The following is a 25,010-nucleotide window of genomic DNA, read 5'->3' on the forward strand; positions in this document are numbered from 1 at the left end:
CAAGTATCTCATCCTACCATATCCTTGTGACCAGGGTGTGGGTACAACAAATGCAAAATCAACCACAAATGCCATCAGGGAGCTGACTCAGTACGGCTTGACAATGTGGCCAGCTCCAAAGTGAAGAATGCAGACTGGTCTTTATATTTCATTGACTTAAAATTTTCAGAATATCTGTCTTACTACATGTTATATTCCCTGTCCCCATTCTCTAACTCTTAGAGCCCTGCTTCCCTTGCAGGAAACTTAATAATGTCTTAATTACTTTTTCTGTTGGTGCAACAAAATAACCGGACAAAAGCAACTTATGAGAGAAGGAACTTCTTCTTCCTCTTCCTCTTCCTCTTCCTCTTCCTCTTCCTCTTTCTTCTTCTTCTTCCTTCTTCTTCTTCTTCTTCTTCTTCTTCTTCTTCTTCTTCTTCTTCTTCTTCTTCTTCTTCTTCTTCTTCTTCTTCTTTATTGCAGTTTTAGGATACAGTCCATCATAACAGGGAAATCAAGAAATCAAGGAGAGGGGAGCCTGAAGCAGATGATCACATTGTAGCTATGGATAATAAGCCATACATGCTGGCGCCCAGTTCAATTTGTCATCTTCCTAGAGTTCAGGACTTAAGCCTGTGAAGGATGCCACCACAATGAACTTCTTGAAGACCATCTCCACTAGGCATGCCCAGGTTCCCAGCTCTGAGGTAGTTCTAGAGGTCACCAAGTTAGCAATAGAAATGAACATCATAACTTAAATTAGTATAACAGTAGACTTAAAAAATGAAATTGAGCTCTTTTTATTGATTCTATTGAGCTATACATTTTTCCTTTGCTCATTCCATTCCTCTCCTTTCCCCTTCAACCCTCTCCCATGGTCCTCATGCTTTCAATTTACTCAGCAGATATTGTCCTTTTCTACTTCCCATGTAGATTAGATCCATGTGTGTCTCTCTTAGGGTCCTCATTGTTGTCTAGGTTCTCTGGGATTGTGATTGGTTTTCTTTGCTTTATGTCTAAAAGCCACTTATGAGTGAGTAGATATGATATTTGTCTTTTGGGGTCTAGGTTACCTCATTCAATATGATGTTTTCAAGATCCATCCATTTGCCTGCAAATTTCAAGATGTCATTATTTTTTCTGCTTTGTAGTCCTCTACTGTGCAAAAGTACCACATTTTCCTTATCCATTCTTCAGATGAGTGGCATTTAGGTTGTTTCCAGGTTCTGGCTAGGACAAAAAAAATGCTGCTATGAACATAGTTGAGCACATATCCTTGTGTACACTTGAGCATCCTTTGGGTGTATAGCCAAAAGTGGTATTGCTGGGTCTCGAGGAAGGTTGTTTTCTAATTTTCTGAGAAATCACCATACTGATATCCAAAGGGGCTGTACCAGCTTGCACTCCCACCAGCAATGCAGGAGTGTTCCCTTTACCCCACAACCTTTCCAGCATAAGTTGTCATCAGTATTTTTGATCTTGGCCATTCTTACAGGTATAAGATGGAAACTCAGAGTTGTTTTGATTTGCATTTCTCTGATGGCTAGAACCTTGATAATTTCCTAAAGTGTCTTTCAGCCATTTTAGTTTCTGCTGTTGAGAGTTCTCTATTTAGCTAGATCTGTACTCCATTTTTTATTGGATTATTTGTTCTTTTGATGACTAATTTCTTGAGTTCTTTGTATATTTTGGAGATCAGCCCCTGTCTGATGTGGGGTTGGTGAAGATCTTTTCCCATTCTGTGCCATTTTGTCTTGTTGACCATGTCCTTTGCTTTACAGAAGCTTTTCAGATTCAGGAGGTCCCATTTATTAATTGTTTCTCTCAGTGTTTGTGCTACTGGGGTCATATTTAGGAAGTGGTTTCCTGTGCCAGTGTGTTCAAATGTACTTCCCACTTTCTCTTCTATGAAGTTCAGTGTGGCTAGCTTTAGTTGTTTGGACTTGAACTCTTAACAAAAAATATATTTTATAATAAAAATAGTTTTCTTTGAGTTTTTTTTAAATATCATGTACTGAGAAAATGGCTCTGTATTTAAAGTGTTTGCCATACAATTGCCAGAGAACCTGCATATACAGTAGTGGACAGTCATGGTGTTCTTCCCATAATTTCACCCCTAGATGACAGAGACAGAAGACAGAGAAAGATAGCAAACAAAACTAGTCATACTAGTGAGCTCTGGATTAGACTGAGAGAACCTTTCTTGCTAAGTAAGCTGAAAGAGTGATGAGGGATGATTCCGGACATCAACATTGGTTTACACACACACATACACACACACACACACACACACGCGCGCGCACACACACACACACACACACACACACACACACACACACATTGTATGTGCATACACTCAAGTGCATAAGCAACTCACACACATATGAACATATACACTAAGGTGCACTCCCCCACAAAAATGGGAAAAAATAAGAATCATAAATGAAATGGGGGCTATTATCATCTATGGTGATTGATAGTATTAACCATAGCAGCTCTGCAAGTGTAAGGACAAGATCCAGACATGCAGTGCAATGACAATTCTATTACTCTAAAATTTCCTTGGGAGTGTACTTGTTCCACAAGATTAAATCCATATCCTTAACATGGTCTAGAGAAAAACTGAAGCTCAGAAACTATGAGCTTGGAACAATCTTTGACTTGGATTGTTGTGAAAGTACACAGAAATGAGTTTTCTTCAGTGGTAAATGCTTCTTTGGGTGCCATTTTAAGTATATTTTTGTAAATGATTTGATACATCCCCCTATACAATTAGCATTATCTAGGTCTACCAATGGCTGTATCTCCTTCTCTCATTCACCCACATGTAAACCTTCTGTCATTTACACGAAGGCTTAAGAGTTTGACACAGACAAAATGTATTGAATGGTTCGCCATACAACAGAGAAAAGTGAGTTGTTGCCTGTACCTTTGGATTAATGATACAAGAACTCCGGGGTGTTACAAAGAGTGGTTCACACTCAGAATACTAGATATTTTTGTTAACTGGCCTACCTCAATAACAAGGTACAAAAACTCAAAATTTAAAGTTACAATTATGATCACCAAATCCAAATTTCCCATTTAAAGATGAAAAGAAATGAGATGAGTCAGTCTAGAAGGGATTATCTTTTAGGATCCTTAGAATCATTAGTTATTTATTGCAGTATTAGTATGCCTTTCAATTTGAGTTCCTGGTGGACAGAAACCCCGAAATCACAAAGACTCTTTCACTAATGTGCTCTGAATTCTCTTCAGATGAAGGGTTGCATCCAGAGAAAACTGGAGGGAGATGAATGTTGGGAGAGTATTATCAGACATCTCACAGAGGTTGCATAGAAAGGAGCCCGTCAGAAGTCCAGTTTGGTAAAACTTGCACAGGCTTTAAGGTTATTAGAATTGACTTTGAATCTTCGTTTGTATTTGAAAAACTTTGTTTTTTCATAAATAAAACACCAGAGGAGTATATGGTACTTTTTAAACTCCTAGTTCAAATAACAGGAAGAATATGAAAATGTCAGGAGTAGTCTACTCTTATAAAAAAAATAATAAATTGAGTATACCAAGTGGGTATCATAAACTTCAGCTCTGTTTATTTTAGGTAACATTTAAAAGTTACAGTATATCTTGTGGAGATATACAATGAAAATATAGAGAGAGCCTGGAGGAGTTGGAGAGGTGTCCCTAGATTCTCCAGTTCAGAAGGGAAATAGAATCTCTGCCTTAAAGCACACAGTTGGCTCAGAGCCCTGGCCAGGTGTCTAGCTACATCTGCCAGTGGTGAACCAATCCTCTCTGCCCCCCAGTCTCAAAATGTGGCTGTCTTGACTAAACAAAGAGCAAGCAGTTTGCAATCCATTAGGACCCCTGTACATAGTTGTCTTATCAGCCCCAGGAAAGACAAGACCAACTGCTAAATGTTTGCTAACTTTAAAAATATTCTGAGAAACAAGATTTTTTTAATCATTGGGACACTTATGTAATACTTCATTTTCATAGCATTTTAAATGATAGCCTAAAGAAAAGAGAGAAACCGGCTGCATTTCTGAACAAATAAAACTACAGTTCCCCAAATCATGTTTTAGGATGAGACATTTTCTTTTTCACAGATAAAAGAAAGTCCTAATTGAAATAACCAGTTTTATGTTTATATTCATTTTGCAAGGTCTTTGAAAAACCACTAAAGAACAAACAATTTTGAACATTTAATCATACACTGAAACAATACATTCAAATGCATTTGTTTAAGGTACTCAATATTGATCATGTTTAGTAAAATACATATGACCCTTTCAGGATGCTTAAGAAGCATCTATGGCTTGGTGGTGGCAGTGAAGACTGTACTCATGATACAGCTGGAACCTTAAAAGGATAGGAGCTGCCAGAAATTTCAGATAACACCCAAAAATCTTGTGCAGAGTTAATCAGCTAGCAGCAGGATAGAACACATTATATTTCTAAAGACATACAGAGGATATGACCATCCCTCTAGAGATTCAACTTGGATATATCCAGGTGTGGGATAACTCCAAGAGTGGTCTCCACTTCCACAGAATGCTGAGATTCCCCAGGGAACTTTAGGCGAAGAAGTCTAGTTCAGACTCCTGCTTTGATTATAACTCATGTCTGCATCTTCCCTCTGATACAAGAAAGCCTTGAGCTGCTGGTGTCTTGGAGACCTTCATATTCAGGAAGATGGCATTTTATGATATTTAGTTAAGAAGAAAGCTTGAATTAAGAATAGTGTGATAAGGGAAGGATTGGGGAGAGCTTGGGGGAGTGGGAGGGTTGAGATGGAGGAAGGGCCGACATAGGAGCAGGAAGGAAGATATCTTCATTAAGGGAACCATTTTAGGGTTGGCAAGATACTTGGCTCTAGAGTGGATCCCAGGTATCCACAGGGAAGTCCCCTGCTAGGTCCTTGAACAGCAGAGGAGACTGCTGAACAGTGTGATATTCATCACACTGATGAATATCTCGAATATCACCATAGAACCTTCGTCCGGCGATGGATGGAGATAGAGACAGAGCCCCACATAAGAGCACTGGACTGAGCTCCCAAGGTCCAGTTGAAGAGCAAAAAGAGGGAGAAGATGAGCAAGGAAGTCAGTACCGCGAGGAGTTCGCCCACTAACTGAGGCAGTGTGCCTGATCTAATGGGAGCTCACCAAATCCAGCTGGACTGGGACTGAACGAGTATGTGATCAAACTGGACTCTCTGAATGTAGCTGACAATGGGGGCTGACTGAGAAGTCATTGATAATGGCACCGGAATTTGTTTCTACTGCATGTACTGGCTTTTGGGGACCCTAGTCTATTTGGATGCACATCTTCCTAGGCCTGGATGGAGGGGGGAGGTCCTTGGACTTCCCTCAGGGCAGGGTTCACTGCCACCTCTTGGAGACTGGAGGGGAAGGGAGGAGGGTGAGTGGGTGAGCTGGAGGGAAATGGGAGGAGGGGAGGAAGTAGAAATTTTTAAATGAAAAAAAATATATATTTAAATAAATAAATAAATAATAAAAAGAAAGTAATAAAGAAAAAAGAATAGTGTGATATAAATAAGTGTGAATTTTTTCATTTAGTCATGACACAGGTAATTTTGGTGACACATTTGTGTAGCTCGTTCTTTTGTCTTCTGCTCACAGGAAATGATCACGTCTATGACAATGGAAACTGTCCCAAGCTCCTGGTCTTTCTTCTTTCCAGGAAACTGTTTACTTGCTTGCTTGTTTGTTTATCGCTGTGGGTGGGGAATGCCATAGAACACGTATGCAGGTCAGGGGACAACTGTCTTTTTCATGTGGGTTTCCAGGATCTTAATCAGTTTGGCTTATCAGAAATAGGAATTTACGTGCTGTGGCATTCTCTCTCTCTCTCTCTCTCTCTCTCTCTCTCTCTCTCTCTCTCTCTCTCTCTCTCTCTTTCTATTTTTGTGGTTTTATTATTTTTAATTTTACTTAAAAAAGAATAAAATGATCGTTTTTATTTTACATACCAGTTCCAGTTCCCACTATCTCCCTTCCTCCCATTTCCTCCACCTTCCTCTCTATTCCACCCCCATCTGCTCCTTAGAGAACATAAGAGACATTGCTTTGAGGGAAGACCAAGGCTTTCCTACTATGTCTAGGCTGAGCAAAGTATCCTAGAGAATGGGTTCCAAAAAACCAGTATAAGCAGTAGGGATAAATGTTTGGTGCCACTGCCAGTGGCCCCACTGTCTGCCCCTGCCGTACAAATGTCACTTGCATTCAGAGGATCTAGTTTGGTTCTATGCTGGTTCCTCCCTTTTTGGCTGGAGTTGGTCAGCTTCCATTAGCTCAGGTAAATTGTTTTCATGGGTATCCCAATTATGGTCTTGATCTCTTTTAATCATATTCTCACTCCTCCCACCCTTCGACTGGACATTGGGAGCTCAGCCCAGTGCTCTACTGCAAGTCTCTGCCTCAGTTTCCATCAGTTGCTGGATGAAGGTTCTATGGTGATATTTAAGATAGTCATAAATCTGACTCCAGGGCAAGGCCAATTCAGGCACCCTCTCCAGTATTCCTTAGGGTCTTAGCTGGGGTCATTCTTGTGGATTCCTGGAAAATTCTCTAGTGCCATGTATCGTAATAACCCCATAATGGCTCCCTCAATCAACATATCTCTTTCCTTGCTCTCCATCTCTGTCCTTCCTCCAGTCTGACTATGCCATTTCCTCAAGTTCTCCTCCTCTTTCCTTTCTTCCCTCCTTCTCCCCCCCCCCCCGCCATCCTTTCTCCATCCCCCCCACCACCATATTCCCAATTTTGTCAGAAGATGTTGTCTAGCTCCCCTTCCCAAGGAGATCTATATATGTTTTTCTTAGGATTCATCTTGTTACTCAGCTTCTCTAGGGTTGTGGACTATAGGTTCATTATCCTTTGCTTTACAGACATTATCCACTTTTGAGTGAGTGCATCCCATGTTCATCTTTCGGGATCTGGCCTACCTCTCTCAGGATGGTTTTCTCTAGTTTCATCCATTTGCATGCAAATTTTAAGATGTCATTTTTTATTGCTGACTAGAACTCCATTGTGTAATGTACCATATTTTCTTTATCCATTCTTCAGTTGGGGGGGCTTCTAGGTGGTTTCCAAGTTCTGGTTATTATAAATAATGCTGCTAGGAACAAGTTGAACAAATGTCCTTGTAGTATGATTGAGCATCCTTTGAGTATATACCCAAGAGAGGTATTGTTGGGTCCCTCTTATATACAAATGATAAAGAAGCTGAGGAAAAAAATCAGAGAAACAGCATAATTCACACTAGTCACAACTAATATAAAATATCTTTGGGTAACACTGACCAAAGAAATGAAAGACCTGTTTGACAAGAACTTTAAATCTTTGAAGAAAGAAATTTAAGAAGACACAAGAAAATGGAAAGATCTCCCAGGCTCTTGGATAGGTAGGATCAACATAATAAAAATGGCAATTCTACCCAAAGTAATCTGTAGATTCAATGCAATCCCCATCAAAACCCCAACACAATTCTTCGCAGACCTTGAAAGGACAATATACAGCTTCATATGGGAAAACAAAAAACCCCAGCATAGTCAAAACAATCCTGTGCAATAAAGGAAATTCCAGAAGCATCACCAAGTCTGACATCAAGCTCTATTATAGAGCTATAGTACTGAAAGCAGCTTGGTTTTGGCATACAAACAGACAGGTTGACCAATGGAATCAAATCAAAGACCTGGATATTAATCCACACACCTATGAACACCTGATTTTTGACAAAGAAGCTAAAATTATACAACAGAAAAAGCAAGCATCTTCAACAAATGGTGCTGGGATAACTGGATGACAACATGTAGAAGAATGCAAAACGATCCATACCTATGCCCATACACAAAACTCAAGTCCAAATGGATTGAAAACCTCAATATAAATCTTACCACACTAACCCTGATAGAAGAAAGAGTGGGAAGTCGCCTCCAATGCATGGGCACAGGAGACCACTTCCTAAATATAGCACCAGTAGCACAGACACTGAGAGCAACAATAAATAAATGGGATCTCCTGAAACTGGGAAACTTCTGTAAAGCAAAGGACGCAGTTATAATAAGATCAAAGAGCAGATTACTTAATGAGAAAAGATCTTCACCAATCCCACATCAGACAGAGGACTGATCTCCAAAATATGTAAAGAACAAAAACTTAGCTATCAAAATATCAAATAATTCAACTAAAAATGAGGTACAGATCTAAACAGAGAACTCTCAACAGAAGAATCTCAAATCACCAAAAGACACTTAAGAAATGTTCAACATCCTTAACCATCAGGGAAATGCAAACCAAAATGACTCAGAGAGACCATCTTACACCAGACAGAATAGCTAAGATCAAAAACACCAATGATAGCTTATGCTGGAGAGAATGTGGAGTAAAGGAAACACTCCTCCATTGCTGGTGGGAATGCAAACTTGTACAACTATTCTGAAAAATTGGTATGGTGGTTTCTCACATTCCTTTATTTTTAGTTGAAAGAACATACTTTGTGTATAGCAATGAAGCATAATCTGAAGCTTTCCCATTTTTGTCCCATTTAAAGCTATATTTCTATATCTAGTTAGTCTATTAGAGCAGAAATTAATATATAAACTGTGTTGCTATGCACCTTATTTTTAAGCTAGAGTCTCTCAGTGAGCCAGTTTAGTGATTAGGCTTAGCTATCTGGCCAGCAAGCACTGGGACTCATCCCACTTCTACTTCCCTACTTCCTAGTATTAACATTATAAGCATGCATTACTGTGCCTACATGTTTCTGTGATGGCTGGGTATCTGAACTCACACCAGACCGTCTCCTATACTTTATAGTCATAGTTTATTTCTGATTTTTTGCACCTTGTATAGAGATTCTAATTTTCAAGTTACAAAAACAGTCAAATTATATACAAAGACAGTTTTTTTATTAATTTTTATTGAGCTATACATTTTTCTCTGCTCCTCTCCCTGACTCTCCCCTCCCCCCTTCAACCCTCTCCCAAGGTCCCCAAGCTCCCAATTTACTCAGGAGATCTTGTCTTTTTTTACTTCCCATGTAGATTATATCAATGTATGTTTCTGTGAGGGTCCTCGTTGGAGCTAGAAAACATCATATTGAGTGAGGTAACCCAGACCCAGAAAGACAATTATCACATATACTCACTCATAAGTGGTTTTTAAACATAAAGCAAAGAAAACCAGCCTACAAATCACAACCCCAGAGAACCTACACAAAGACAGTTTAAATCATTTTGAAGATTTTTAAAAAGCTGCTCCCAGCTGGGTGATGGTAGTGCTCGCCTTTAATCCCAGCTCTCGGGAGGCAGAGGCAGGCCGATTTCGGTGAGCTTGAAGCCAGCCTATTCTACATAGCGAGTTCCAGGACAGACTCCATAACTACACAGAGAAACCCTGTCTTGAACCCCCCCCCCAAATGTTGCATCCAAGTAGAATGCAAAATGTTGGCCATCAAATGGCAAGAGTATCAGAGCAAGTATTTGAATTCAATGTAATGAATTTTCATCACATAAATTTACTAACATCTCATTGCTTATATATTCTGAAAATGCACGAGGCCATGGTCAACTACAGAGCTTAAGTCAGACTGCCTGCATGTCTTTAAGGAGAAAAATACTATGTAAATATTCAGGGTGTTGTATTGTAACAAATTTTATAAATAATAATGTAACTCAGGGACCTCCCAAGCCTTATAACATGTGTATTACATAGCAATAAACACAAGGTTTATTTTGGGATATTTGCCAAATGGTGCCAGTGAGAATAAGTATGGGGTAAAATTTCTTAGTTAACCAGTTGATACAGTTCAGGAGAAGACATATTCCAAAGATAAAGGACAATTGTGGGCAACCAATTTAAAGGCATGTGAGCACAAAAGAACTCAGATGAGCAAACACTGTGCTGACTCAAAGGATAAGGAGAAAGGAGTCATCCATCCTGCAGATCAATCACCAATCCCGTAATCACGGCTCTTTGAAAAATTCCCTTTTGTTTCCTCTTGAAGTTTCTTCATCACGTTGTCCTGGATGGGCTGGGGTATTAATATGTGGATTTAAACACTCAGACAGTTCTATAACTCAAATTTCAAGTTCCATGATGGATAATGACACCACCATATTCATACTAGATCTTTTTGTCAATGAAAAGCATCAGTCAGAATTCCAAAGATGCCTGATGATTTATAACTGTGTCCTAGTGTCACACTTTGCATGTTCCTTGAGGATCTATGTCTGAGTCTAACACTATTACAGATAAGAATTCTTTCTAATTATGCAGAATTGATGCAAGGCAATCTGGAGAGCAGAAACTGTCACTAATACTTGACCTAATGTTAATCTATGTTCCCCAGATGAATGGCGCTAATTCATTTACTTCTTCACACTTTCCAATTATCTCATTCATATTGCTGCTCTAAGCCATGTTTAACCATTTAACAATTGAAAAGTGTCCTGAAAGTGGACCAGAAATGATGACAGAGGTAGTTAGACTTAGACTAGATTTTTTTTTTTTTACATTTAATACACCAAATAAGAATCATTAGGAAAAAAGTAGAATTTTGAACATAGAGATTTTAAGGGTGTCTTTATGAAACTTTCCAGGCCTTCTTCCATCCTTTACTGGAATCTCAGTGGAAAACCACCTCTTGAATATAGGAGAGTTAATATTTGCCTAGTACTTTCTGCTCCTAGATGCCAAAAATTATCAAATATTCTTTTCATGACCTCACACTATCAGTGTACAAGTTTTCCAGTACATTAGAATCAAAACCACATTTCTGAGGATCTGAGGGTCTTCTGCCTGGATTATTGCTTTGTGGAAGTCTACTTGCAGCTTAGGAGGAAAAGCTTCCTGCATCTCCTGCCCTGACACCACAATCATATCCTCTCTGCATCTTCTATACTTTGAGAAAGACTGAACTCCCCCTGGGAAGAATCAGACACTGCCTTCACAAGAAGTCCTGGACTAAACAGTCAGCATTATCAAGTGGCACTAAGAAAACAAAAATCAGATAATGTCATTATTTTATGCTTACCATATTGTTCTGTATTTTCAGAATGTCCTCTGCACCCTCTTAGTATCTAATGCTGGCTAATCTATGATTTTTATCTTGCTTCTTCATTTGTGAAATACAGAATTTATAGACTGTTTCTCTAGAAATAGGATTCCAACCTTCCCACACATAAAAATAGAAATGTTGCTTTTGGGTAGTAAATAAATTTGCTTATTCATGAGAGTCATATCTTCTTTTAAAGCATCACAGTACCATTCTCCAGGTTCTGGTTTAGAATAATGTTTGTTTTTCCCCCTTTGACACCACAGTACCAGGGCTTTATGGCACAACAGGGTATGCTTGGTTGGTGTGTTAATATCACAGTTTGAATGCAGTAAGCCATGAATTCAAAGGAGAGAAACTACAAAGGAGCAAAAAGTGTATTACTGGTTGAATAAAGAACATCCTGAAGTGGTAATTCAAGTTTTATTTTGTCACTTTATTAATGATACTCATTACATTATAGGGTATTATATTACATAAAAGGAATCATATGCCCCCAACTGTAAATGGATAGGGCTGTAATTCCATCAAGACATTCAGCAATGCTGCAAACTACCTGAACAAAGTCTGCATAGCTCGTTTATTAGCACCAGAACGCAGGATGGAATAATAGTTCTGATTTTATATACATTAGGGATACATTCTGTACCACAATATGATTTTATATACATCAGATATATGAAATGAAATTGTGCAATAAAATAATTAATCATTGGCCTTATGAAAAATTGCCATACCCCTCTTTGAAGCATCAAATCCCTTTCTATTTCTGTCCCCCCCACCCACCCAAAATTAGAAATGCCAAAGAGAAAAAGAAATCAGATGCCTCCTGTCCACATGAGAGTAGAGCCCTTTCCCCACACCAGCAGTCCAAGTAGATCTGGAGCTCCACTTTTCTGTGCTGTGCAGAGAAAACACCCAGGAGTGTGCTGTGTCTTTGCATGCTTGCTATGGCGCCACTGCCAAGGGGCCTTGCATAATTTTGGGGACCACGGAGATTTTTAACACATTTCCCATCAAAATCTCCGACAGCTTTACTGAGTTGAAAAATAAACCACAGAACCCATTAGCAAGGAGTGAGAAATAATAGCAAAGCATTGCTATAGAGCCACAGAAGCCTATGGCAATACATGGAGAAATCATGGAAATAAAAGGTAGCATTTGTTGAGTATATATGGTGCCTTTCAGTAGCCTAAGCGTTTTGTATGGATCATCCGCTCTAATCCTTTAACCCTATGAGTAGGTGCTATTAATAACACCACTTACCAGAATATCAACACGTAGCCTGCAATGGCGACACGACTTGACTAGGACTCAGTGCCTGCACACACTGAGTCTACCTTCCTAACTCAGGCAGTTCATCCCCAGTGCTCACAGCCAACACCCCTGCAACAACCCAGGGAACAGTTTACTCAGCTTTTCCGTAATGAGGAACTACACCAAAGGAAGCCTGCTAAACACTTCTCTATCCTTTCCTGGCAAACTTCTCTCTTGTACATGAATGGTAGAAAACATTATATTCTAAACTCCAAGAATTCTGGGTACTTTGATGAAGCCACCTTTTGGTGTCAAAAAAAAAACTTAAAGCAAAAAATAAAATCCATTGTGACTTTTTTTGATATGAGCTCAAAGAGAAAGAAGAAGAATTAAAATGAAGAAGAATATTTAAGAAACAGAACCCAAATCTAGATGAGTGGGTAGAAGATCTGTGTTGAGAGTTTGGGATCCTTTAGGGGAGAGACTAAGAAGAGAATGTGTGCATGACCCAAACACGGAACAGAAATGGATTGAAGACAGATATGCATTTATGTAAGACAACGCTAGTGAACACCAGCTATACACGTTTAGGAAATTTACATAGTATGTTCAAATCCGGTTCAACAGCCTGAGGAACTCTGCAGACTTGTTCTCTGCCTGCACATGTGTGCGCCATGGTAAGCATGCTTACTCTCTCTCTCTCTCTTTCTCTCCATATATATATATATATATATATATATATATATATATATATATATCACAAAACAAATTTAAATTATATAATATCTATGTATAATTAAATTATATATTATATTATGTTATATAGTTACATAATTAAAGAAAGTAATGTCTATTTTTTGAGTACTTAGAGCATGAAATACACTTAGTGATAGAAATGGACCGATGGTTAGCATGGAATACCTTTCATGATCATTCCCTATTCTGCAAACATCAGAGCTCTTTCACTGTGTTATAATGCAGTAATTCTGATGAGGACTGCCACAGTACGGGAACAGTACAGTACGATCCTGGGAAAGAACCAGGTATGTTTATCAGTGTTTCCACATATAGGACAGTTCCCCTTGATGAGATCTTTGCTTTGACCAGCTAGCATTTGTGTTATAGAAGCCCACGCTGTGGGTTTCTGTTAGCTATTACTTCACATGAGCTGACAAGCTTATCTTGGATGGAAAGAAGACTAGCGGAGAAAGAAACCAGAAAAGCAGGAAGGTAAAGCATATTTTTCTCAATCACGTCATACAGCAAAGAGGTTACGTGAGTCAGAAAGATGAGTCAAGATAGATGAGTCACAATTTTCTGATAATCACACCTAATGGAGAGATAGGAGAATTCAATTTTACCTATATATTTTACTTAGCATATTAAATCCCTGAATGTTACACCTTCCATATATCAATATATAAAATTATGTGACATTTTATATTTTATACCATGTCTTTGAAATGCCATATCCAACTTCAGGGTAGCTACAGTTCTAGTGCATAACAGGCAGTGCGGCTGGTGGCCTTCACATTGGAAAGCATGGATACAAATGACAGACACTCATTTAGTATATTTTGCCAGCAATTTCTAGTTAAATCTACTTGCAGTGAAATTCTTGCCTCAGCTGGAATTTCCTGTACTAGCACACCCAACATGCTCCTGCTTTCTACATTTAGAATAGTACTACCAAAGAAGTGTCCCCTGAGGCCAGCGAGATATTAGCATACAATCAGGAAAAGTCTCAAAACTCCAGAAGGAAACCCAAACTGAAAGTAAAATGTCAGATCCAGGGACCATCCATTTCCTTCCCATCAGGAGAATCTTCCAGTACTCACCTGTCAGGAAAGAGGAAGTCGGAGCTTCCATTTGTTTAAACAAATCCATTTCTACAGAATATCACCTTATATAGTGTAAAACCACGCCAAGACATCTCAATATAGGAGTTCCTTTATGTCAGCATTATTATACATTACCTTGTAGTTAGTTCACTAATAAATATACATTTATTATAAACACTTTTTTTCAGAGGAGGAAACAGAGACAGTGAGCTCCAGCAATTTGTGCAATGTCTCCAGAGGAGTAAGAGACAGGTGTGAACATTGGATTGGGTCCTTAAGATGATGCCACAATCTGTGGCTTCAGTGTCTCAGTTCCACGCTAAGACTGTTAACTAACAGTCGGTCATGACAACAGACAGATCAGCAGTATGTGCTGGTCTAGACCGATGTCCTAGTCTCACTAGCCTGGGCATCACAAGGCTCCTCAATAGGTTCCAGGACACGAATTCGCTTAAGGAAGTCTTAGACTCTTCATTGCATCAGCATTTTCGTAAGTTAACTTCTTTAGGGACATAGAAAAAAAAAAAAAAAAAGAACAGGCTCATCGCATTTCGTTCATACTCAAGAACACAGCTGTGACACTGTTATAGTCAAATGTTTGGCAGCTAATGGACAGGTCCATGAAAGAAAAGAAATGGCAGACCTGAAGAGCCTTTTGTTGCTTTCTAGCTTGAGTCTTTCCTTGTCAACTCGCATCTGTTTTCTGTACTTACAGTACATTACTTTGAACTTCAGGTTAGACGTTCCAAAGCCATAATGATCTGACTCTCATCTGTGTGGGAAATGCTGCAGGCATGACAAAGTGGACTGCAGAGTGAGTGAGAGTCGATGAGAGATCATCGCCCACAGGGTAATCACTGGCATGCACGGATGCATTGTCCCTCGGTCCACCACTCCCATTCTTTTACTCGACTTGTGTTGTAGATGTCTGGGACAGGAAGGGAGCAGTGAAAATGTACAGCTGAATGTCAAGCCTCTTTGCTCCCTCTCAATGCTACTTTTGTTCTTCAAAGCCAGCCATGAGAATCAATACTCAGAAAAGGAGTAAGCTCTAACATTATATTTGTGTCACTATACTATCTGTTTTATTATTCTATTACGATCTGTTTGCTACTATTGTAAAGTCATGCATGCCATGGAAACATTCCAAAGTGTGTCCTTTCTCTCCTGCATGCATGCTCTCTCTTTCCACATATATGTACATTCATCTGCTAAATATGGGGAATACCACCAGTGGACCTATCTGCTTGACAATGGCATTTTGCTCTTTCAAATTAAGGTGGAAGAAAATGCAATAAAAGAAACTCAAGTTGTGGGTTTGAAAGCCAATGAGGAGTTCACTGTGACTTCTGGTATTCTTTCCTCTTTCTCCTTCTAGCTTTGTAGAAGCAAAGCTCCTTTTGGAGAGGGCCTAAGATAAGTCCTATAACTATGAAGGGAAACACTCTGTATTGTAGCTCCTGCCCAATCCACAGAGAGTACTCCTGGTTTGCTATGGCATCACAGCCAAACAAGCATCCTTCCTTTCCAGGTCCCTGGGTCTATAAATTTGTTCTAATTCTAACCTAGAGCTGTTGAGTCACAGTGGACAGCCCACATGAGCCCCTGGACCGCAACCTTTTTCTGATTTTATGGTAGTTGAAATGGCAAGGCAGGGAGTTTGTGGCCATACCTGAGCTGGATCAGAAGCCAGAGTCATGCCTTGCCCTCTCCTACTTCGGTGAGTCATTGGACAGAGTGGTCATTTAGAGAATTGGGTCTTCCCCGACCAACCTGAGGATCTGTGAGGATGTCAGGCTCCTTGCTTTCTTTTCTAAGCAACTTTGCACAGTCCTAGCTGCTGACACACAGGAAAAAAAATACCTGTGTAGGTTCTCAGTCTTAACACATGCTACACTTGCTGAACTTTTAAGTTTTCATGCTATAATACAAACTTTTGGACATTGAAAATGTAGCATTACTCTCAAAAGAGCACAGAGACTCATCCATGTCATGTGGAAAACTGAAGAACACATCATGTGGAATTTATATAAACATTCCAACCAGGGATTACAAAAATGTACACAATTTTTTCTGAAGTCTCTTATTTGTTTACTATTCTAGATATATCAGTGTATGGCTGGTGTAGAAGGTCCTTTTGACTATGTGTTGCTTTTATTGGTTGAATAAAGAAACTTCCTTGGCCTTTTGATTAAGACAGAACTGTATGCTGGGAAGAAAGACAGTGTGGCAGACGCCATGATTTTCCTGACCAAGACAGACACTGGTTAGACTCATGCTGGTAAGCCACAGTCAAGTGGCGATCCGCATTAATGGAGATGGGTTACATCAAGATGTGAGAGTTATCCAATAAGAGGCTAGATACGATGGACCAGGCAGTAATTTAATTAATACAATTTCTGTGTGGTTATTTCGGGGGTTAAGCTAGCTTGGAGGACTCATCCTGCTCTTCCTACTACAGAGTGGCACCCAATGTGGTCGTCTAACTCCACACTTCAACATATGGCATAGTGAAGAGTTAAACATTAAAATCAATGAATGACTTGATGTGGTGGCATATGACTGTCAATTCCAGCACCTGAAATTTAGAGACCGGAGAATAATTTGCTTGTGCTTTGCTTGTTATTTTTTGCTATGGGGGCTAATAAAAAAAATCCTGTAGCAAAACATAAAAAGAGGTCAAGGCTAGCCTACATGAAAGGCTGTCTAAAGAAACTAATCACCAAAAGAAAATAAATACATTAACCAAGTACTGATCAAGAGTCATCCATAGATTGCCAGATGGAATTAGGACCACTTTTATCTTTAAGTTTCCTACTTATTAGAGGAAGTAAAAGTTTTCAGGGCCCCATCAGATTGTTTAAGCAGTTTTTAGTGAGTGTGAACTTGGATAGCTATCACAGCTTAAAAAGCGGCTAGAGATCGAAAGTCAAGCAACCAAAAATATTCAACCAAGGGACCCTTCATGACACAACTTCATTCTCATGGACCACTTCTCCTTCAATTTTATTAAGAAAAATATGGACTGCCAAAGACAATTTCTCCTGACTTTTCATTCATAAAACCACAAATTGGCTGTAGATTCACATCAAAGACACACTCCTTCTTCAATCTCAGAAGGTATAGTGTCCCTAACAATGACATCCTTCCTGCTCCTCTCAAACACATTTAGATAAACCATCTCTTCTCTTTAACTCTCCCTTTTTCCTAATTTATGTAAACACCCAAGTCTCTTAAATTTATAAAAAATAAAAATGTTTCTTCCTATAACTTTTTTTTAAATCTACAATCCACAAAACTTCAGTCTTCCCTGCCTACTGTCTTAGCTCCCCACTTAGCTCAGGCCACCTTTCATCTCCACAGTCTGACTGTGACTGAAGATGTTCTCCCTCATTCACCAACAAGCCAGTGCCCTCCCAGCACAGTGGCCATCCAGCCATCTCTCTCCTGTGAGCTCTTCACTTCATCTGTCACCACTCAGGATCCTCTTTCTGGGATGTGCTAGTCTCTTGCTGCCTCCACTTCTGAATCTCCCCTGCCTCTCTCTATGGCTCTGTGTGGCTCCTGTTTTCTTCTTGGACTCCTTTCTTCCATCTGCCATTTAAATGTCGATGTTCCCCAGGGTTTTGGCTGTGCTTCTAGCTGCCTAGCCTCCCCTGCTCCTGACTGTTTTCTAAATTCCAGACTTCCAGTTGCATCTGTGAGCTCTACAACACCTTTCAACAACTACTTTTATTTTCTGACTAAATTAGTCAGAGTTGGTTGCTGTTGCTAGGAACAGAGAATGGAGGATATTTGGCTTAAGCACAAATTAGGTAAAAATAGAACATGGAATGCAGTTGTATGAGGAAAATGTAGATAAACAGGAGTCACAGTACTAACCAACAAGAAAACAAAGCTGAAAGCACCTCAGTGGACATTCAATATTCAGCAATACCATATACTCTCTTACTTGTGCAACATGGTACATGCCCAATATACAGTCTCAAAGTTAAGCAGCTATGTGTTCAAAAACACATGTATTAGATTCTATGTAAATTAATCGTGCAAGGCTGTCAGAATACAAAACTAAGGAGCATTCTGACCTTCTGAAATTTACAACATAGGAAGCAATACATTTAAATCTGTGACTGTGAATATATTTGTAACAAAAAAGCAACAAAGTCAAAGTTGCCTATTTGTGTAGGATGTCAATGTGATAAATAAGAATTCACCAGAAGAAGAATAAGGATACTATGCTTAGTAGAGTCAAGGGTATTCAGAAGGAATCAAGCAGCATGTGATTAAGTGTATAGGCTAGGGGAGACCAAGGATGCCCATGATGAGAATAAAGAGGGAAAATTGGCCTTTCACCAAGAAGGGCTAACTCAAAGACAAACCTTCAGTCTTCGCACTTTTTATATGTTCAAGGAACTAGAAACCATCTCATGCTGGTCAAATAAAGACAATGCACTGACGTGTTGCTATATTGTTTGTGATTTAACAAATAAAACTTGCCTAAAGATCACAGTTAGAGGCTAGCCACTAACTAGCCAAAGAGGTCAGGCAGGGTGGAACACACTTTTAAGCCCAGCACTCAGGAGGCAAAGGCAGAGGCCGAGGCAGATGGATCTCTGTGAACTGAAGGCCACCCTGGGCAGCACGACACTAATCCAGTCTAAAAGAGAAACAGAGCCAAGTAGTGATGGCTCACAGTTGCAATGCATATGTCTTTAATCCCAGCAGTAGGGAGGTGGAGACAGGAAGGTATATGGCTAGATGGAGAGAGAAATATAAGGTGGGAGGGGAGAGGAGTTCACCACATTCAGTCTAGGCATTCAGTCTGAGGACTTGTAGAGACAGGTTAACCCATTTGGTCTGAGAATTTCAGCTAGGTAAGAACTGGTTGCCCTGCTTCTCTGATCTTTCAGCATTTACCCTGATAACTGACTTTGTGTTTTTATTATTAAGATCAGTTAGAAATTGTGATACACACTGATTTTAAACTGTAACTAAATATAACCAATACAGACTATAACCAATAACACCACAACTGAAAGGCATCTTTTGAAAGTAAAAGCAGTCAAACTCTTTGCCAAAATGTTTGCACAATTCAGAAACAAGTGTTTTATGGCTCACTCAGCTCCCACGAAGGGCAGAATGTCTTATAAAGGAGCTGGGTTCGGAGCCACTTGCAGTGTTGTTCAAACAGGGCTAGAAACTTCTAACATTAATTATTTGAGTAAGAATTTAGGCTGGACAGACTTGTTTATGCAGTTCTTTGGCATTGGTTTCATTGCTGACCCATTTGTGTTCCTTTGTGTACATTTCTCACTGAAACCATAGTTCCTAAAGGACTCTCTGCTAAAGAGACAGGAGATGGCCCCTCTTAGGCATGAAGGTAACAGTGCACAGTGGGCCCCCATTCCATAAATGGCAAAAAAAACTGAATCCCTCATTAAGCTGAGGGTGTAAACATTAGGATATGCAAATTCCCTACAGGCTCCACAAGTGATCTACCAAAACACAAAACAATACAAAAAGCAAACCAAACAACAAATAATGATTCCAGCAGTCTCCACCCAGTTCTCGTCATAAGATCCATAAAATCCCACCTACAATACAATGATAGTATATTCTTCCCATGGGGGTCCTCCAGCTCTCTGGGGTTCTTTCTAACTTCTCCTGCCCCAGCTCTGTTCACTCCCTCTGTTTCCTTAAGTCCTTAGAAAATGAGACAACTGTGAAGTCACTGACTCAGATGACCTTTGGATGGCCTTAACTTACCTAACACCCTAGGGGAAGCTCACCAAGAAGGAGAAAGGCTCCTCTGCTGTCAAGGAACCCATATCATGAAGGTATTGGGAAATAGAAATAGCTGACACAGCACAGTACTCTTTTCTCCCACAAGGAAAATACCTTCTGCCTTCAGATAAGAATTCAGACTTCCAACCAGGTGTATAACAGGTATTTGTCCACTGATTGCAGCCTTTATTATAGCCAATAAAGTCTTTCTATCCTGTCAACATACAGAATTCCTCTAAGTTTGAAGGTATTAAAATCTGTATATTGGCATCTGATCATAAGCTTTCTTTAAGTGAGTTCCTTTATCCCATTCAAATTTCTGTCTCGCTAATTTCCCTGTTTCCTCATATCCATCCTAGTCTATTCTCTATTTTCAGAACTGAAAAATTTAGACACTCATCTTCAAATTTTTCTAAAAATTGTCTTCAGTTAAATGTATCAAGTAATCCCAAGCTCAAATTATCCATGAATTCTATTTCCTATAAACTTTCACCCCAAACCCAGAAAGACAGGAAATGCATTGGTTTTGGTTTGGGTTTAAATAACCAAATGAGTTGATTCTCCTAGACTCTTTGTGATGGTATTAGTGGAGCCTCAATTACGGTCATTCATTTTCTTTAGCCAGCTCCTTTGCCTGGGTGTACAGTTCAAGGCTTCTCTCTGTCCAATACAGGAGTCAAAATCTCTCTCCAGATGATCTTGCCTTTTGTTAGAAGCATGAGAAGATCCTCTTTCTTGCCACACTTATCTGTAAGTCTTTGCATTTTACCAAGGAAATGACTTTAAATTATGTTCTCATTATTATGGCTCATGCATCTTAAACTAACATTTCCCCTAAAATTAAGAAATGTCCCTGTGATTTCTCCATTTCTATATAGATCTCTTCATGGGTGATAAGTATTATGAAGAAAACATAGATGATGACAATCAAGAAGGCTTATACTTGTTTAGGAAGAGAAACCTAAAAGCTTGAACTAGAAATGAGTGATGGAAAATAGTAATGACAGGAAGTTTTTTTTTTAAAAAAAAAAAAAAAAAAAACAGTCCAGTGGATGATACCAAAACGGCTGACCTCAAGCACATAATGCTACTGCGTCAAACACTGAATGGTTCGGCAAACAGTACTGAGGCCGATCATTCCAAATATTCTCTCCTCTGCAGAACAAATATCCACTGTCTGTTTCATGAGTCAGTAACTTCAGGTTCAGGGTCATGTCCTGGAGCATCTGTTCAGCCAGAACATGGTCAGATATTATTTGCAACTCTTTGAAAAAGCTTTCTCAGAAAAACAAGTCTTTGGCATTTTCATTCCATGACTTTTAACATACCACTGGGAAACTAGATGCTGGAGAAAAAAAATATATATATAAGAGTACTTTATCCTTTATACTATGCTTTTCTGAATACAAACGCCATTTTTTTCTATCAATTTTTATTAATAGAATTCATTTTCTGTTCCCCTTGCCATTTATTCTTACCTTTCCTCACTTTGAATGTATCTCAATATGTGCTGCTCCTCAATTTTAAGAAACTCACAAATTAAATAAAAATGTAAACCTCAACACAAACCTCTGCCAAAATGCCTAAAACAAAGATAAGGCAGGAACAAAGTTCTGCAAACTCCAGGACACAGAATCTCAGCTCTGATTTTACCAAGGCTTTTCTTTTTTAAAAAAAAATCTCTAACCAAATATCCAGAACTTTGTTAAGTGCAACAAAATCCAGGCCCACTATGACAAACGTTGCTTTGTTGTTATTGTTTAGTTGCTTGTTTTTTTTCCATGTGTTTTCCTTTGCTCTTCATCTTTGTTTTATCTTTAAGTGAGCGTGTTTCAGGTTGGCCTCAATCCCATGGTTCTCTACTTGCATATCTGTGGTGCTGGAACTACAGTGTGTGTGTCATTGTCGTAGTTGTTAAGGTTTCTGTTGCTGTAAAAGGACACCACGAACATGGCAACTCTTATAAGGGAAAACATTTAATGGGGTGGCTCACAGTTACAGGGGTTCAGTCCATTATCATTATAGTGTGTCATGGCAGCATGTGGGCATACATGATAGGCAGAGCTAGAGAAGGAGTTGTTATTTCTACATCTTGATCGTGGTAGCAGGAAGTGAGCTGAGATACTGTGTGTAACTTGAGCATAGGAGACCTCAAAGCCTGCCCCCACAGTGACACATTTCCTCCAACAAGGGGCCACACCTAATAATACCACTCTTTATGAATTAACGGAGACCAATTTCATTCAATTCACCATAGCTATTATACCTGGCAACAATTTACCAGACTGCTAAATGAAATATAATAAAATGAGAAGAGACAATTTTCACTTTTTTTTTGTATTAATAAACCAATGATGGGATAATTAAAAGAAAAAGATGGCAACTCATGTCCTGGGGGAAATGTGATAGCAATTATCACAGCTGCTTGAAGACACAAATCCCAATAGATAATTGCTGAGACTAGATGATCCTATGATCTATAGCTTCACCAGCAGGCAAAATATGCAGGAAAAAGGGTATAACCAATATAGAGTGTAGATAGATACGCTACACCAGAATGTTTACCAGAAATTATTTGTCCCAAATTTATTACTTTGAAACCAACAGGTGTCAGCTAATTCATAACCTCAGAGGGGAATCCAGAACTTCTGGCAAAAAGCCCTATACCTTCATACTCAACAATTTGTCCCAACCGGGGTCCCCTGCAGCTTCAGAGCTGGCATATCAGACAACAGCTCAGTAGCAAAAGGCTTTTTCAAACTGCATTTTTTTCCCGCAGTTAAATCTGAGCTGTAACATTTGGCAGGTTTCCTTGCTAACATTTGGCAATAATTGTTTATCAAATGCTAACAAGGAATGCTGCCAAATGTAACAGCTCCGGCTGAACCATCTAAAATATAATATTGAGGCAAAAGTCTACAGATATGTGTTCTATCCTTTCTGCCTAATCCTCGAATAAAATCTTGTGCCCCTGGACATCTGACCATGGGTGGACCACAGCAGGGAGGCCAGAGGAACAGATTCCCCTTCCTCTGCATCGCATATCCTATCCATGGATCCCTAATGGAAGGGGGATAATAAACACAGGCATGGACATCTAAGCGGGCTAGAGACCTCATGCACGATAACTTCCTTAATCTGGGTGGAAATGTGGAAAGATAGGCAGGGAAACCAATGCTGGATTATATTTGATGGGCAAATCATTTTAGTTATCCTGGCCCCTGAATGTTTCTGTTATCTCCTCAAAGACCTCATTCTGTGCTCATTTTGTCCCACTTGGTACCTTTTGTGTGTTCTCTCTCTAAACTCCCCAATCTTTGCTAAGCCAAACCTTTCGACTCTCTCGAATTCCACAGCCTTTGGAAAGGTTTCTTTGCTGCACCTCAACAATGATTATTTTCTATACTCAGGCTTAGTTTTGTTTCATTCTTACCAAACGTAAGAAGCTGAGTATCTTGAGTCTTCCCCTTATTCACCACCCTCCAAGACCCTAGAAAGCAGCTTTTCCTACACAGCTCTCCCACATTTTCCAACGTGGAGCTATATAAAATTCTCTACTTAATGACTCAGTGAGAACTTGGTGCTAAGCACAAGTCAGAGAACACCAGGTCATTGAGTTCTTTGGAAGTACTCACATCCTAGTATCTGATGGACATATCTTATACCCAGTTACGATACTTCCTCCAGGTAATTTTAGCATATGCTTACTAAATTTGGCTTGCTGGCTGTATCTGAAAGGAAGCAAACTGCTTTTCTTCAGAAGAATCTTAAGATTCAAATTCATAAACATCCAGCCATAGCCTGTTGAGTTTGAGCTTCCTTCTGTATGCCAGGCCCTTGGAATGTGAAAACAGCAAGGTGACTGCTATATTCTCCTCCCCTGAGAAGCCATACTTGGTAAGGCCAAACACTAAGTGATCAAAATAACTTATTATTAGTTGAGCGATTGAAACAGCTCACATTTTCCTTTTTGTGTCTATGCAAAAAAAATTTTCACTTAAGGTCTGCCCTAAGTGATCTTGAAAATATATCCCATTTTATAAAAATATATATGGCACACAAACTCTAGATACAAACCAGTCACATACATACTATACACCAGAGGAGATCAGTTCAGGGGCAGATACAACAGTAAGAAGAAGTGAAATGTGTCTTCATTTCTCTTTCAAGTTTAGATCTAAGGCAAAAATAAGACATCCCAGAGATTTTGGTGTTGTGGGTTCTCTGTATTAGAGTCTCAGAACCGTCATCTTTCTACCTCCATAGCTGAATAATAGATCATTTTTAGTAAGTTCTCAGTTATTCAGATCCCTATACATGGAAAATGAGGATAATTTATTCCTTCCATAATTTAGGTAAAAGGTCTCTGCTAGATCATCTTCAAATGTATGAACAATGTGTTTCTTTATTTAGAAAACCAAGTAAGATGAACTCTAAGAAGGTAAAAGTCATCTAAAGGCATATGATGATAGCTTTTAAATTTTAATGATTTTTAATTATACTGTGTATGTAGTCTTGACCCAGTCCTGAATTGACCCTTGAATAAATGCAGAATCCCTTTACCTGCATAAAGAAAGAATAAGCTATGCAGTTTTCCCTGGGACTTTCCAACCCCTTATTAGACATGGGTCATGCCTGCCTGCCTGCCTGCATATAAGTACCTGCTCTAGGCCTTTATTAGCCTTAATTCTTCATGATGAAGACAATGTATCAATGACAACTGGGCAGAAAATTGAACCTTCATATGAAGATTTTTTTTGATTCAATAGAACACCAAATTTGAGCAAGACTCTTCAGATTAGTGGCAGGGTTGACTGATTAAAACTTGTCGGAGCTTGGACGTTCTCATAGCTATGTAGGTTATATTTTTCAGTATGAACTTCTAGGGTGTTATTTCTTTCTGAGCCCTTTGAACTTAACAAAATCAACTGGTATGTGGGTTCTGACATATACCAGACTTCCCTTATTGGTACTGCATAGTAGTCTGGGGTAGCCCAGTGAAACCCAGGGATTTGCCTCTGCTATAAAAAGAAACCATCACAGTTTTCTAAAACACCTCTGTTC

The 25,010-nt window shown here is 39.2% G+C and overlaps 2 long non-coding RNA genes across 3 annotated transcripts in view; one reads left to right on the plus strand and one right to left on the minus strand.

Annotated features, from left to right (window-relative positions):
* LOC119800944 overlaps positions 1-25,010 on the minus strand; it is a 99,005-nt gene that overhangs the window by 23,116 nt on the left and 50,879 nt on the right. The gene's annotated exons all lie outside the window — the stretch shown is intronic.
* Positions 1-25,010, plus strand: part of LOC119800942 — a 43,089-nt gene that overhangs the window by 11,701 nt on the left and 6,378 nt on the right. Inside the window, exon 3 of one of the 2 annotated variants that reach the window (XR_005283110.1) lies at positions 4,976-5,033. The exons of the other annotated variant lie outside the window; for it this stretch is intronic. This is a non-coding gene — a long non-coding RNA (uncharacterized LOC119800942). Of the gene's footprint in view, positions 1-4,975; positions 5,034-25,010 lie in introns of those variants that run through there. 2 annotated transcript variants of the gene reach the window in all.

Source organism: Arvicola amphibius, chromosome 14, assembly GCF_903992535.2.
Source record: "Arvicola amphibius chromosome 14, mArvAmp1.2, whole genome shotgun sequence".
Classification (NCBI taxonomy): Eukaryota; Metazoa; Chordata; class Mammalia; order Rodentia; family Cricetidae; genus Arvicola; species Arvicola amphibius.